Genomic DNA, 15,370 nt, shown 5'->3' with positions numbered 1-15,370 from the left:
TTTTGACTCAGTTTTGCGCTAATCATTGGCCTTTTTCGAAATTTACATTTTAAAAGGGAAAAATCGTCATGGTTTCGTTTAGAAATGGTGATCACGTAAGGTACAGACATTTATACAAGCATTATAACGGGATGCTGAGTGCATTTAAAAGGGTTTTGGTTTAAAGGGTGGGTTGCCATACCGAACAATCAAACCTGAAGTCTGTGGAGAGGCTCGTACCAAATAAGAGTAAGGCTGATTCCTAGTCCATTTCCTCAAGTAGTGAAAGTCCTTGAAACAAACAAGAGTAAGTACCATGGTATGGATGACGTCAATCGCTATCCATCCTTAGGCCCAAATAAGAATTAGGACCGTTTAGACGGGACGATTGGTCGAATGGATTGGGTTGGGCCTAGGAAGGCCGAGTAAACGGTCTAGGAAGACCGAGTTATGAAAACCGACAATTGTCTTCTACAAACTATTCCCTAACCTTGTTCAAGTTTCACCCTTTTGGCTACACGTAAGTGTATTATCCACAGCGGAGTCGCCAAACTGTGGACATGGGCCACGGGGGAGCTTGGGAAACAAGCGTTTGCATTTGTGGAGTCGCCACCAATTTATTGTGGAAAATTGGAAACCGTTCGAATACCTCGTGCCATGTCAAGACACAAAGTAGTGACATACACACCAAGAACTCGTTACCCTTAGCATTCTATGTCTAGAATGACTCTCGTGGATGCCAATGAACACGGATGTTCACAGAGATCTGGAGTAAGGGGTGAGGGTACGTATTAGGAAGCTCTTTTGATCGAACACCTAATCCCGCCCGCAGCGGCCTCTACTAATGATTAGGGAAAATTGTCCATACTCGATATATTGTCGATTTATATGCATGCAATGCAACATTCATTAGATTAATCCTAACATGTGAAGAATTAGACTAAGTCGGTGAACAAGTAATTAGCACATAAATTGGGGTCGAAGTGAATGTTAGATTAATTACATGTGAATGCCAAGTAAATAAATCATACATAATAAATACGAATACGAAATAAAGAAATAAATTACAATTGATAAACTTGAATTTACGTCATAAACATGCCCAAAAGAGTTTTAGAAATAAAATAAAAGAATAAATGAAAATTAGAAAATTGGAAAAAATAAGGAAATTGGAAATTGATTTAAATTAGGAAAATGGGAAAATAAGGAAATTTGAAGAAAAGGAAAATTTGGAAAATATGAAGAAAAGGAAAATTTGGAAAATAAGGAAAATAAGGAAAATTTAGAAATTTGGAAAATAAGGAAAATATGAAAATTATGGAAAATAAGGATAATGGTTAATTAAAATCCTAATTAAAAACTCTACGTCAAAACGAGAAGATTTCAGAGGCAGAAACCAGCTCGGAACAGGCGCAGCATCTGCTGCGTCCTCTGGAAGAGGCGCAACACTTCCTGCGTCTGTTCTTGAGTTGGGTTCTAATTGTGAAAGTCAGACTCGCGGTTTTTTAATGTTCGTTGGTTAATTTACATTGATTTATTGATTGGTAACTCGAGTAGAAGTGATTAATTGATTTACTTGCATCTGGGATCGTCATGAAGTGAAAGAAAATAATTTAAAACGAATTATTATAAGTTAGATATTATTTACGATGTTGGAATTGATTTATTTACAAACTTGAAGTTAATGGTGGAAACAAAGGATTATGAATTGATGAAGAAAAAAGATTTAAAACATGTATCAAAGACGAAATCAAGGGACTTGATATGAACGAATCGAGTCTCTAAAATTCGAGTTTGAATTTGTGACGAAAACCCACAAATATTAATTATAAGGGATTTAAGTCGAAAATTATTGAAATGGATTCATAAAAACTAATTTAAAAATTATTAGATGAAATAAGGGAAAGAACGAAGAAAGAAAAATAAAAGACGAAAGGAACAAAAACCCGAGGAAGAAGAAGAAGTGCATCAACTGAAAGCAGCCCCTGGAAGAGGCGCAGCAGATGCTGCGCCCTTTCCAGAAGGCGTATCAGTTGATGCGATTCTTCCCCACGTCAGATCTGTGTTACTTCCGTTAAAAAGGGTTTTAAAAGACGGTTTCGAGCATGCTTATGACATAAATTCTTACATTAATTATAATACAGAAAATAAATACATTAAATAAAATACATTAAACAAAATTGGGATTTTACACCCTCAGACTTACATGTTAGCGTCACAAGATTTAACTAAATCGGTTTTTAGTGGTAACTCGACTCCATCTATAATGCAAATATGAAAGTGCCCTTGAAAAAGGATTTAAAAGCAAATTGAATTGATTAATTGATTATGGTGTAGTGGAGTTGGTCAAATTGGTCGGTCATGCAAAACGAGGCTGGTACTCGGAAGGATCCGAGCTTACGTGGTCGAAAGTTCAAGCACGTAGACGCCAAAAAGTAAGAACGTGGTCTAGAATGCAAAGGGAGAAGAGAAGGGCGGACACTCGCGTGAGAAATATGAGGAGCTAAGGCTCCTATTTATACTAATCACGTGAAGGAATAGGGTTTTCGGAGAAACTTTGGAAGTGAATCTCGAAAAGATATGAAAAGATACGAAAAATACGCAGAAAAGGACCTGGGAAGAGGCGCAGCAGTCACTGCGTCTCTTGGAAGAGGCGCAGACTTCTTTGCGTCTGTTCCCAGTGTGGTTTCCTCTCGCGGAAGAAATATTTCCGTGTTTGGTTTATGGAATGACGGGATAATCTTATTTTCCTTAATATTTTGTGTGAATATTACGGGAAATACTTTACCAAAGAATAAAAGATTGTGAAAGATTTATAAAATATGGAATAGAAATATCCGCAACATTCCAGAACATTCTGACTCGGGATTTAGCGGTTATCAGAAAATGAAGACGGTTTTAGACCCGGACTCCAAATGTACTCTAATTACTGTCAAAACGACCGTATCGGCGCGTAGATGACAATTAAGAGGTAGACATCAGTGTTTGAGCAATAACTTGACGATAAACTTACGAACTGTCACAAATCGTTCCGCGTACCAAACATGCGGCCCAATCATCACCGGGTGGTTTGCGGGAGGTGCAGAAATAAGGTATCTACAACATGGTGGAGAGGGGACGACCCTTCTTCTTGTCTAGGCAAGAGGAGGGAATTCCGCGATCCTACAGTGTTTCTAACACCATAAGGAGCCTACTCTTGACAAAAGCATTTAGCGATTGAGGATAAAAGTACCTTAGTTTGACACAACTTGGAGGTGATTTGTTGGTATCCTTTTGGACTTAGTAGCTTGGAGAAACAATATCTATAATGGAATGTGTACCCTTAGATTTCTTCCCCTCTAGATGATTTCCGCCACTTAGATGAGGAAAGTGGTCATTCTTTTGTAGATGCATCCATTAGTAATTTTGTGTGCTTAATGCTTGGATGTGTCTCCATTTTGGCAAGCCCCCACCTTGCCTTGCAAGAAGGCATCTTACCTCATGGATGTCTTGTTGTGAGTTGAAGGGGCGGAGTGAGACCTGCTAATTGTCTCACATCGGCTAGTAGTATTAAATAAAGGTCATAGTTTTAGTCACCTCTTTACTCGGGACAAGCAAAGGTTCGGTTTGGGGATATTTGATGTGACTCATATTTGTGCACATTTAGTCCCAGAACTAGCCTCGTTCCTATGCTTTATAGCGCTTATTAGGGTCGTTTCTTATCTTTAGTTCCCTACTTTGCATATTCTTTGAGGTTTTGTGTCCTTGGTAGGAGAGGATTGCTAAACTTGCATCTATGGAGCAAAATAGAGCTAGGAGTGCATCTAATGACCAAGCATCAAAGAGGAGACCATTACTAAAGGCCTAAGTGAATAAATGAAGTAGAAATGGGCAATGATGAAGAGCCCCACGACCTCCCATCGATCCCCACGGATCCTTAGGCAGTCAAAGAAGAAGAAGAGGAGCTGATCAAAGATACGGGCGTCTCAAGCTTGATCTGGGCGTCCCGAGCCCAGGTCGAGCGACTTCGCCTTAATCCGGGCGTCTCGGCCATGATCCGAGCGTCCCGAGCTCAGGTCAAGCGGTTCCTTGGGCAGCACGAGTTTGCATCAATGACAATCCGGACAGCTCCCTCTAAAACTTGCAAAGCACTAATCATCTTCTTAGGGACTTAATCGTCATTTAAGCCCTTAGTTACCCTAATACCTGTACTTAGTATAAATACCCCATTGTGTTAGGGGATTAAAAAAGAAGTTCATCAAGTTAGAATTAAGCATTAATCAAGTTTATTTACTATTAACCAAGTTGTAATCACTCATATCAAGATTAATCAAATCTAAAATTCTCTTTAATCCTTCAAGTGTTCTTGGTTTTAGTTGGGTAATTTGAAGATTATTTGGGTTTATTGAAGACTTGACAACTCTTCATCATTCATCAAGTGTTCTTCTATTATTCTTTGCTTATTATTTGGATCATGCTCAATTTGGTATAATCCTTTTTACCCTTGCTTATTTATTACTTTACTCATTTATCATGTTTAACTTTGCTAATATGATCAACGCCTTTATTAGCATGTTTACCATAATCATGAGTGAGTAGTCTCCTAGCTAGGGTTAATGGGGGATTAGGGGAACTATAACATAGGGGTAGATTCATACTTAATCTAATATGTTATCATAAGATTGTTTGCTTGTTGTAGTGTTAACCTATGCATATGTTATGCTTGATAAAATGCTAGACTATGAAACCTTGCATTTGTTCATCTTTTATCTATTCAACAAGACTTGTAAGATATAAACTAAATCGAGTCTTGTTAGACCATGCATAGAAGTGAATAGGAAGAAAGTAAGTCAACTTGTAGGTGTTGTACAGTCTAGACGACTCGGCTCCGGGACCCAAATCTTCCTATGAATCGTAAGATATAAACTAACTCGATTCTACTTCAACAATAATTTGCTTGCAACTATGAAAACATGTTTGTATGATCACCACCATGAATCCCCTATGAACCCATGACACCCTAGTGCTTTAATCTATTGTTTACAAACCCCCCACTTTACTTGCTTGTTTTACTTCCATTTCTCTACATTTCATTGTTATAGTAGTTTAGCTTGATACCTCAAATCTCAACCTAATTTGTGACACCCTAAGACATAGCTTTCTACAACCGATAACTTAATTCAATAACCATCCTTTGGGATCCGACCTTTACTTACCACTCTACTAAGAGTAGTTTGTTTAGTTATAAATATTGTTTTGAATTGGTTGGTTGACTTAGACGACAAAGTCTTGAACCGCACCAGAGAGTGATCCGTCACATGTGCTCGAGGTTGAGAATATTGAGTTGGATGAAGCTCTTAATTATGCAGAGGTACCAAAGGAGATATTTGATCGTAAGGTGTGCAAGACAAGGAATGGTTAAGTCGTCTTGCTTAAGGTGCTATGGTCTAATCACAATGTGGAAGAAGCCACTTGGGAGCTGGAAGAGGCAATGAAAAAACGCTACCCACATCTTTTTTAGCAGGTATGTTTGGTTACAGGGTCGTAACCTTTGTCTTCTAAGGGGGGTAGGAGAAGATCGCATATGTTTTGGGGTAGTTTTGAGGTCGGCATGGTTAGTGTTTTTGAGTTAGGTGTTCTTTTGAGTTGCATGGTTAGTAGGTTGGTGGTGCATGTTGTATCAGGTATGGTGTGAACTTCGGGTACGAAGTTCGTTTTAAGGAGGGAAGACTGTGATACTACGGTTTTCTGGTCGTAGCTTACTCGGTCGAGTAGGCTATACTTGGTCGAGTGCTTTTAGACAGGCTACTGTTTTGGGTGCACTCGGCCGAGTTGTGAGGAACTCAGTCAAGTAGGGCGTACTCGGCCGAGTACCTCTCGACCGAGTACCCGGTCTGACGGGTTATTTTTCCGCGGTTTGATTAAGATAATTGGAGAAGTATATATAAGTCGTGTTATCGTCTAATCATTTTATAATCGGTTCTTAATCACTTTTCTCAATTCTAAACTGCATAACACTGCTCTCCAACTATCTACATCATTTCCAAGGCTAGGGTTCTTATATTTGGGGGTTTCTTTCATCTCCGCTTCGGTTTGATCAGTAAGTAATTTTACCCTTTTGTTTATTGATATTATGGTAATGAATATACGAACCCTAATTGGGTGAATTGGTGGTTTTGGGGTGATTAGTCATTTATGTGTGTTATATTGATTTTATGATATTATAATAGGTGAGGACTTCGTAGAGAAGGCTTTCTAACGTGATTTGCTGTGCTTTGATTGGATTGCGATAAGGTAGGGTTTCCCTACTCAGTTGATTGTATAATTGGTTATAAGATGTGATCTTGATTAATTGGCTGGCATGATTATTATTGTGATTGGGATTATATTGCTGATTAGTTATTGTTGTGGGACCATTTTCGGGAGATGGTTCCAACCCCATGTTCGCCTCTTATGGCTCCCCTCACAAGGGGGATGTGCACATTAATGATCTGGGTTCGCTCGTTGCATTGAACGGGGATTTGGTGGGTAAGGCTGCGGTCCCCCACTGGCGGTGTGGGTTACCTGTTACGATGGGTAACCTGGCAGGGCTACACATTTCGGTGTGCAGTCGGTTACTGATGATTGATAGAGTTTGAAGGATTGATTGGTTACTATTGTATTGGATTACATTGTTGTGAGTTCGTATTTTTGGTTATATAGTTGACTGACCCCGTTTATTGTTTTCAAAATTGTGGTTGCAGTCTAAAACCCAAGGTTTTACAACAATGCTATTGATATTGCAGGAGGCACTAAAAATATCAAATGACCTTTAAAAATCCTGAATTTTTGTGATAATTAAGTTTAAATAGTAAACTAAAACTGTGCCAAATCTCAAGATTTATACTGAAGCTTAAGTATTTTTTAATGCTACTCAGAAACAGCCTGCTCAAGATAAATTGCAGACAATGACTCAATGCAGTGAATGGACTTGTTTGATTGAGTTAAGGATATAGTTAAGGCTCTAAATTCCCACAAAATTCTCACAGGAAATTTAAGGGATTAACTTAAGCAAATCTAAGCTCAAAATCCACAGTAGACACAGGATTAAAAGCCTATACTGCACAACACAATTAAAATGAACCATAGTCAAGCACAGGTTCAATCAAATTATGCCAAACTGACTTTGATCAATTAGCCACAGAGATCACAGACTAAATATCAGGCCAGGGACTCAAACTACAGTTTAAACACAAGTTTGAAAGTTTTTTAGAGAAGTCTCAAAGGCTAATTTTCATTCAAAAGTATTCTGCTTCAAACAGTTGAGACACAAGTCCTTATATAGGCCTTATCTTACATTACATCTCGAATAACCTAGCATCCAAGGGCCAAGATCTCTTTTAGGATGAGTAAAAATAATATTAAATATATTACAAGCTGGAAATTGAAGTAAATAAGTGAAAAACAAAAGCAATGGGGTAAATACAGACTGAATTAAAGCAAGAATGCAGTCTGATCATTTGTCTATTGTGCACAGGTTGTTGTTGCTTTGTTGGCTAGCTAAGTACTTTCCAAAGTCAAGGCTTCTTGTAGTTTTTTGTAGCTGATTTTGTGGGGAAAAAGGTGTAGTAGTCCTTCTACAACAGCCTCACAATTGCCTCACCTAAAATGGAAAGATTGCTTTATGCTTTATCACCCTTTTCAGCAACATGTGACTGGCTCGTCTTGCTTGTTTTCTGTGCTGAATTTTACATTGCATTTGCTTGGCTGGGCTTGGATGCTTGGGATTTCTACTGGACTTAGTTTAGGCTCACCCGAGCTGGTTATATTGGCAGCTGAAAGCTGGACCTGGTGAACCTCTTGACATGTTATTCTAGTGGTGGTGCAGGTGTGGTGTCCTTGCTTGGGTTGGGTGTGGGAGCCCCCGATTCAGCTCCTGCTGCAGTGGTGATCCATTCGAGGATGGTGAGCACTTGGTTTAGTAGGTGATCGATGTTGATGTAGCTCGCGGGTTACAGATTGGGCCGAGTCATCACCTTTCCTTTAGCCAGCTTCCGCTGTCGCTTAAACATTAGTTTCTTTTGGTTTGTTTCGGAGTTGTAAATAGTTTTTTGTTTGACATCAGGTTGTATTTGATTAAATAGTTTTGTACTTTTAATAAATGTTTTTCGATGGTCCATTTGATATACTTTACCTCGAGCAACCGAGATGGTAGCACCTCGATATGCTAAGGTGGTCCTTGGTAAGGCACCTTGGTGTTTGGGGGTGTTACACCAATGCCCTTCTGTTCTTCATCTTTTACAAAACCAGGGGAGCCCCCTTGCATCGCTCATAGGCTCGCGCCTCAAAAGCTGTCTAGCACTGTTCTTGTTTCGTTTTCGGTACTTGTCTAGGACGATCTTGATTTCGTTAACCCGAATGCGTGACGGATCAGATTGACGAGTTTATATTTTAAACACACCTTTTTTAGACAAATGGATCGTGTTAAGAACCGTAAACCTAACTTGGTAAATGGATGTTTCATTTTTGTCTTTGCATCCAAATCAGTTTTTAAATCCAACTCGACATCAATTACTTGATATTTGGATAAACAACCGACATAGCAAATTTTCACATGTTAGGTTTAAACTTGTGGATGCGCATTCATGCATTTTACCCGTTTTATCAACTTTTGCACTTAACCAACCAAGATCGATCAGTAGAGGCCGCTACCGCGGGCGGGATTGGGTGTTCGGTTAAATAGCTTCCCAATACGTACCCTCACCTCTTACACAGAACCTTCGGATAGTGGATGGCCTTATCCAGGGCGTACGAGAGTCATTCTCGATAGGATGCTAAAAGAGAGACGAGTCCTTATCTTTAATACCTATGTCAAGCACTACTTTGTGGTTCGTTTGACTGACTTATAAAGTGGATTCGAATGGTTTCCAGGCATCCCATAATTTTGGTGGCGACTCCGAACATCTCTGCATCGTTTTCGAGACCATCATTGAGACGAAACCGACCGATCTGAAGCGATCTGGACAAAGGTATTTCTACGTCCCCGAACATGCCTTTTAGACCGCTGTATGTCTACAGATTGGCGTGCAGGTGGCCAATGTCTAAACACACTTGTCATTATCAAAACATAAGCATATGACTATATGGTCCAACACTCTGTACCAAAACTTTTCTCCATCGAGTCGTAACTCTAATACCACTTGTTGGGGTTTTTGGTACGAATAATATAAAATGAAAGGCACAATAATTTTGTTATGGGGTTAACCCACTGCCCAACTTGTATTATTATTCACACACTAACAACAATACAATCTTAATCCTCCAACACTTAACTACTAGTTAATATTTTAGTCTATGCTTAATTCGGGATATTAAGCACACGCACATCTCATCCAACATGACTAGTGACCTTTATATATAAGGTCGTAAGTCTTAACTTCAACATAGCCGCATTAAGAGTCTTAATATCTTACTAACCCAACTTCTAATATTTAATACTAATAACATATAACATATGAGGTGTAAATACAAGTAATTTAAAGCATAACATAAAACATAAACACCTTATATATTACTAGCTCATCAACAATTTTGGGGTTAATTTCTCAACATTATTTATATAACTAGTAGGGTCATATCAAAATAATGAGTTTAGTTATTTATCTATATTCATTTACCGAAATTGTTTTTGATACAAGAGGGAGATGGGAATATGTTGAAAACGCAAGCTCAAGTCAATATTGACATTTCAGTTTCGTTCAGTTGGTTTAAAAGCTAAATATCTTCTAAACTATGGCTAATTGTGGACAAGGCCCTCGGGAACTGCGTCCGCGGGATCCACACTAGGCATAATCGACTCGAGGTTCTTTCGAATCGAATTAAGACAAATTAGAGTCGCCACCAAGTTTTTTGGGAACTTGGAACCGTTCAAGTCAACTTTACACCTTTCATCGAAAAGCATAAAGCCCATCGACTACGAGTGATTAAAGATAAAGACTTGTACCCTATATCACTCGATTTGAATGACTCTCGTAATCCAATGGTATTTAGACGGATCCACAAACCATAGATCTTGAGTAAGGGGTGAGGGTACGTGTTGGGAAGCCCATAAGGACACCCAACCCCGCCCGTCGATAACGGCCTCTACTAAGTCAAGTGTCGGAGTTCAAACAAGGTCATAGCTACTACGATGTATGAAATGCAAACATTGTTTTAACCCTATCATGTGAAGTTTCTATGTCGATTTAGATGCAACTAAACTAACTTTGTCAAAGTTGTAATTTAGCGTGTGGGTTGATTGATCTAAGCAACATATAAATGAAAGCAAACAAGGCTTAGGGGGAATGGGGGAGCCGTTGGGATCTACCTATTACAAACCAGGCATTTCATGCCGACACAACAATAAATTAAAGATACAACTCGATCTAAATACAATTGCTACATACAAAACCGTACACGATACATTATACGGCCATTCGGCCTAGGAAACCGTGCACAAGAGGGGTGGCCCACGGCTCACATGACCCACGGCCTTGGGTCACTCCTCGTAATGCGTGCTTTCACTTAATCCCATCGAATTAGACATAGGGCTACGCACCAAAGCATGCATTAGCATAAACCGGGCCATGTTGCTTTAAACAACATGCGGTTTACTACGCTCCTACAAGCATTGGGGAACAACCGTCTAACCAAACAAGACTAAGGTTTTTGAAAGAGGTTTTGACTCGATAAAAAGAAACTAACTCGAAAATTACAACTCGATAAACCAACGATAAATTACAAACAATGAAACAACGAGAAAACAAACGGTATAAAAACAAAACGAGAAAGGTAAAGAAAACGGCCACCTCCACGGCCTAAAGCCACGGCCCAAACTAACGGCCAAGATAAGGTCAACCTAGTCCCTAAGTTAGGTTCATTAGTTAGATCGAATGATTGCGAAACGGATTAGAAAACGAGTTAGAAAACAAGTTGATTGATTGTCGCGCGAGGCGTATTTCACACGGCCTAAAGGGTCTAATTAGGTCAAATTCGCTAATTAATTTAACTCATCGAGTGTCAATAAGAAGGTGCTAATCACGCACTCTTATACTAGCGAGAAATTAGGCGAAAGAGAGAGATGCATTCAATTGTTTACAGAATCGTCGATTGATTTTATAACTTACGTCGAAGCCACCTATCGTGTCTAATTAGGTTATTAAATTAAATTAATGTTATCTAAATATGTCATAGGTTAACAATCAGAGGTTAAACTAACATACAACGGGTCCTAGGGTATGTCGATTTGGCCGAAACAAAAGGGGGTCGAAAGCGAAGAACGAAGTTAGACAATTGTTTTATTTATGCCCTACCTTGAACACGAGGATATGTAAATGAGACGGGGGTGTACGACCGACAGATGTAGCGGTTTCTTTTCCCATCTCAAGTCAACGCGGGTGTTCGTGGTGGTACTTTAACTCATACTCGGACTAACTAGTTTCATAGTTAATTAAAACAAACGATAAACAAAACGAAAACAAACAAAAAACAAACTATAAAAAGGCATAAAAAAAACGAAATAAAAAAAGGAGAGAAAAGGGGATTTGATGCACCCTCAACCTACATGTATCGTTGACACCGTCTTGGGTCGTAATCGATGGTAGATTTTATCTCGAGAGGCCGTCGTCGACGAAGAATAAAGCAAACACGCGTTTTGGAAAGTTTCTGGACAGCGATTTTAAAACAGTGATATCTCCCTCGTTTCACGACGAAAATTCGATTCGAAAGATGTTTTGGAAACTAGAAACAGAGGAGAACAGGAATCTTAAAGCAACCCCTGCTCGTTTTGGGTTATTGGGCACGAAAAACGAGCACAAACAGAACTGGACAGACAAGAGTAAACCGCGAAAAACAGAGTGTTATTTCACTCTGTTTTTCGAGGGATCTCGTGTACTCTCAAGGGCAATATGGCTCGTAAATCTTTGTCTAATGTGTAGATGGATATTATGTGGTTAATTAGGAACAAGAGACTCGAATTTTTATGGAGTTTTGATAGAGGAACGAAAGGGTTTTCGAAGAGGACACACAAACAGTTTCAGTTTGTGTGTCGGTTTTGTTTAGGGTTTTTGAAGGATGTTTAGGGTTTGTTTCTGAGATTTAAAGCTTGTGGGTGATGGTTGGATGTATGGAGAACTTAGAGGAATGAATGTATGGTGAAGGGGTGGTATTTATAAGGAGTTAAAATAGGTTAAAAGAGAGGAAGGAGCAATCGGGCTAGCTCACGGATGGCTGCTGTCCATCGACTTTTGTGAGGGTTTGAGGGGGGTTTTCTTGGTGATTAAGCTAGGATAATATGGGTAGGATACTAGGGTATGGGTTAGGGTTAATGGGTACGGGTCTTGGTAGTGTTTGGAGCGGGTTTGGGCTCGAGAATTGGCGGCCAAAACAGGGGCCTGTTGCGGTTTAGTGCGGGCTGCTTGGGGTTGGTTTTGAACGAGAATTTGGGCCATGGTATGGGGGTTCGAACATGGGTGGATGGGTATTGGCTAAGGTGGGTTAGTGTACTCGAGATTCGTACCAATTCGCAAAGGAAACGGGCTCAAAAAACCGAGCTAAAAACGAGCTCAAAAACAAGTGTTCAAAACGAGTTTTCTTCGCTTTTTAAAATCGATTTTTCAAATCAAATAACCCATTAAAATAAATGACTTTTCAAATCAAATATACTCATAAAATGATTTTTCAAATCAAATACTTATTTTATTTTCAATAAAATAAACTTAAGAAAATAAATTCAAAATAAAATAAAATAAATTGAATTTACCTAAAAAACCATATTTTAAATATCATTTAAAATAACAAAATGAACTCACTAAAAAACATTAATTTAAATATCATTTAAAATAATAAAAATGAATTCACTTAAAAAAAACATTAATTTAAATATCATTTAAATTAATAGAATACTTCATCGATTTGCGCCCATTCTACCTCGTAAACGAGCTCCAAATAATGACAATGACAACTAAAGAATACATGTGTCCTATCATCATCGGGTGTTTGTCGGGTTCTCTATAAATTCCAATATCGACGGATACGGGTATCTACAGAGCCCCCACTTTGACTGAGGCTTGGACAAGGCGAAAGTCAAAGTATACCCCAGTCCCTTTCGACCCGAGGATTCTCAGGTCGTTTATAGTCCATTAGACTTGCGTATATAAGCTCGCTTGACCCATAAGAAGAGATCATACCTGAAACTTCGTTGGGGATTGACTCTTGCTTCTGTTGCGTCGAATTATCATCGTTGGTCATCGACCCATAAATTCATATATGGTGGATTGAGCCTTATCCTTAGGCGCCTACGTATCCGTTTCTGACGGAATCAAATCCGCGTCGTAGTTCGGCAACTGCTGACACATGCCCAAAGTTTATCATCTGCTGGCATTTGTCCAAAATTCATCATCTGTTGACATTTGCCCAAAGTTTATCATCCATTTGCAGTGTGTCCAAATGGGACGGGACTTTCCGAGGAGGTTGCCGCCGCTTTCATCATTTGCTTTCAGCTACAGAATTCTTCCATTTCATACTCTTGTATTGAATTGAATTCTTGGTGGATTTCATCCTTTACATCTTGATAATGGTCTCTGAAGCCAACGGCTTCAGAGCCCCCAGTTTGCAATGGCTCTAAAGTCGAAGACTTTAGAGCCCCCAGTTGAAGCATATCCTGCTATAATTGGAACACAAAAACGTACTAGCAATAATCATCACATAAGCGCATTTGGATCATCGATCTTGAAATTGGATTATTTTGAAAGATTGGGTCATCGACCCGAAAATTGAATTTGAAAATTTTGAATGATGAAAGATTGGATCATCGACCCACAAAGATTCCACTACTTGGATCATCTATCCACAACTCGCAAAAAGTTTTTGGAATTTTGAAATTTTGAAATTTTGAAATTTTTTGAAATTTTTTTGAAATCGAACCTTGATGGGTGAGCATGAAATACGACTCAGACGCTCTGTATGACTCGTAAACAACGTGGGCGTAGCCCGCTACCGTAAAACAAAAAGGAAAATAAAACCCTAAGTGTGCACGGGTTTTAATTCAATTATGGACTTGTTGGGGGGTAGAAATGTAAATTGGCCGTTCCGGCGCCAAAAGATGGCAAATGGGAATCACAAGGTCGTCGAACTTGAGACGGAGATATCGTATGGCATGGGCGTGCTCCCGAGGGCACATGGGAATCAAGATCACTTGGCATTGACAAGGTGGATTAAAATCACGGAGCGACAACTTTGGCTTCGCCCAGGCACTAAACACAGATTGATTTTATGAGAACACTTAGACATCACACATGACTTTTGTTGGGAACATTCTGTCACTCTTCTCCTCGCCTCCTTTCTTTTCAGCGAGCTTTCATCATTTCTTGCCACCGCCTTCTTTCTTTTCAGCGGGCTTTTACTAATTTTCTTCCACGCCTTCTTTCTTTTCAGCGGGTTTTTCATATTTTCCGTTCCCAACACAAACCCACATCTATGTGACTCAGCATCTTTGCCTAAACCGTTAGATAAAGCTCATTCCGAGACTTGACACTACTCATCTGAACCTATATCCTCGTCCTAGCCTACGTCGAGTGCTAAGACTGAGAAGACTCCTAAGACTGACTCACAAGCGACAGGTGTGTGGAAACGGTTGGGTTCAAAGGCCCACTCGGGCTCAGCCTTAGAAGGGAGGCTTGGTCCTCGCTTGAGTGTAAAAGATAGGCTGGGCCCTCGGGAGGAAATGACGATCCCTCCTAAGAAGCGCGCTAGACAGAACACAACTACCCCTCCTCCACAGGAGCCTCGGTCACGTGACCCAAAAGGCAAAGGGAAAAAGAAGATGCAGGAGCCTTCGACTCCAATCTATTATTTAATACTACTACTTATTATTTGTTGCTAATTGTTTTCTTTTTTTCCTTTTGAAGGATGTAATGGGCATCGCCCGATCTTTAATAAGACTTACTATCTATTAAAAATTCCGTTTACGCAAAAATTTCATTTTATTCAAGGAAGGGTCGGTTGTACTCTTTTAAAGAGCTGCCTACGTATCTGTTATCAACAGAATCAAACCGAGCTCGTAGTTCCACGGACGCGCTACAATCATCGATTTATAACGCACAAAAAAGCAGCGAAGCAAAAGTGCCGAGGCCTAGACTCGCTCACGAGCACTGCAATTCAAAATTTTATTTTATGACATTGAGAGTGAGTTCTAAGGATAGTATTTCTTCAGTTGATCCAAATTCGTCGGATTCGCAAAGTCATTTCCATCTAGATCCGTCGACCGACCGCCCCTCCCGATAATATCTTCTTTACTGTAAGGACCGCCCAATTCGGCTTGAATTTTCCCCTCGGGTCAATTGGTAGTAAAGCGCGAACGGACTTTAGGACTAAATCCCCATCTTTTATTCCTCGA

The sequence above is a fragment of the Silene latifolia genome, chromosome X (genome assembly GCF_048544455.1).
Source record: "Silene latifolia isolate original U9 population chromosome X, ASM4854445v1, whole genome shotgun sequence".
NCBI classification, from domain to species: Eukaryota; Viridiplantae; Streptophyta; class Magnoliopsida; order Caryophyllales; family Caryophyllaceae; genus Silene; species Silene latifolia.
Note: the sequence above shows the minus strand (reverse complement) of the source record.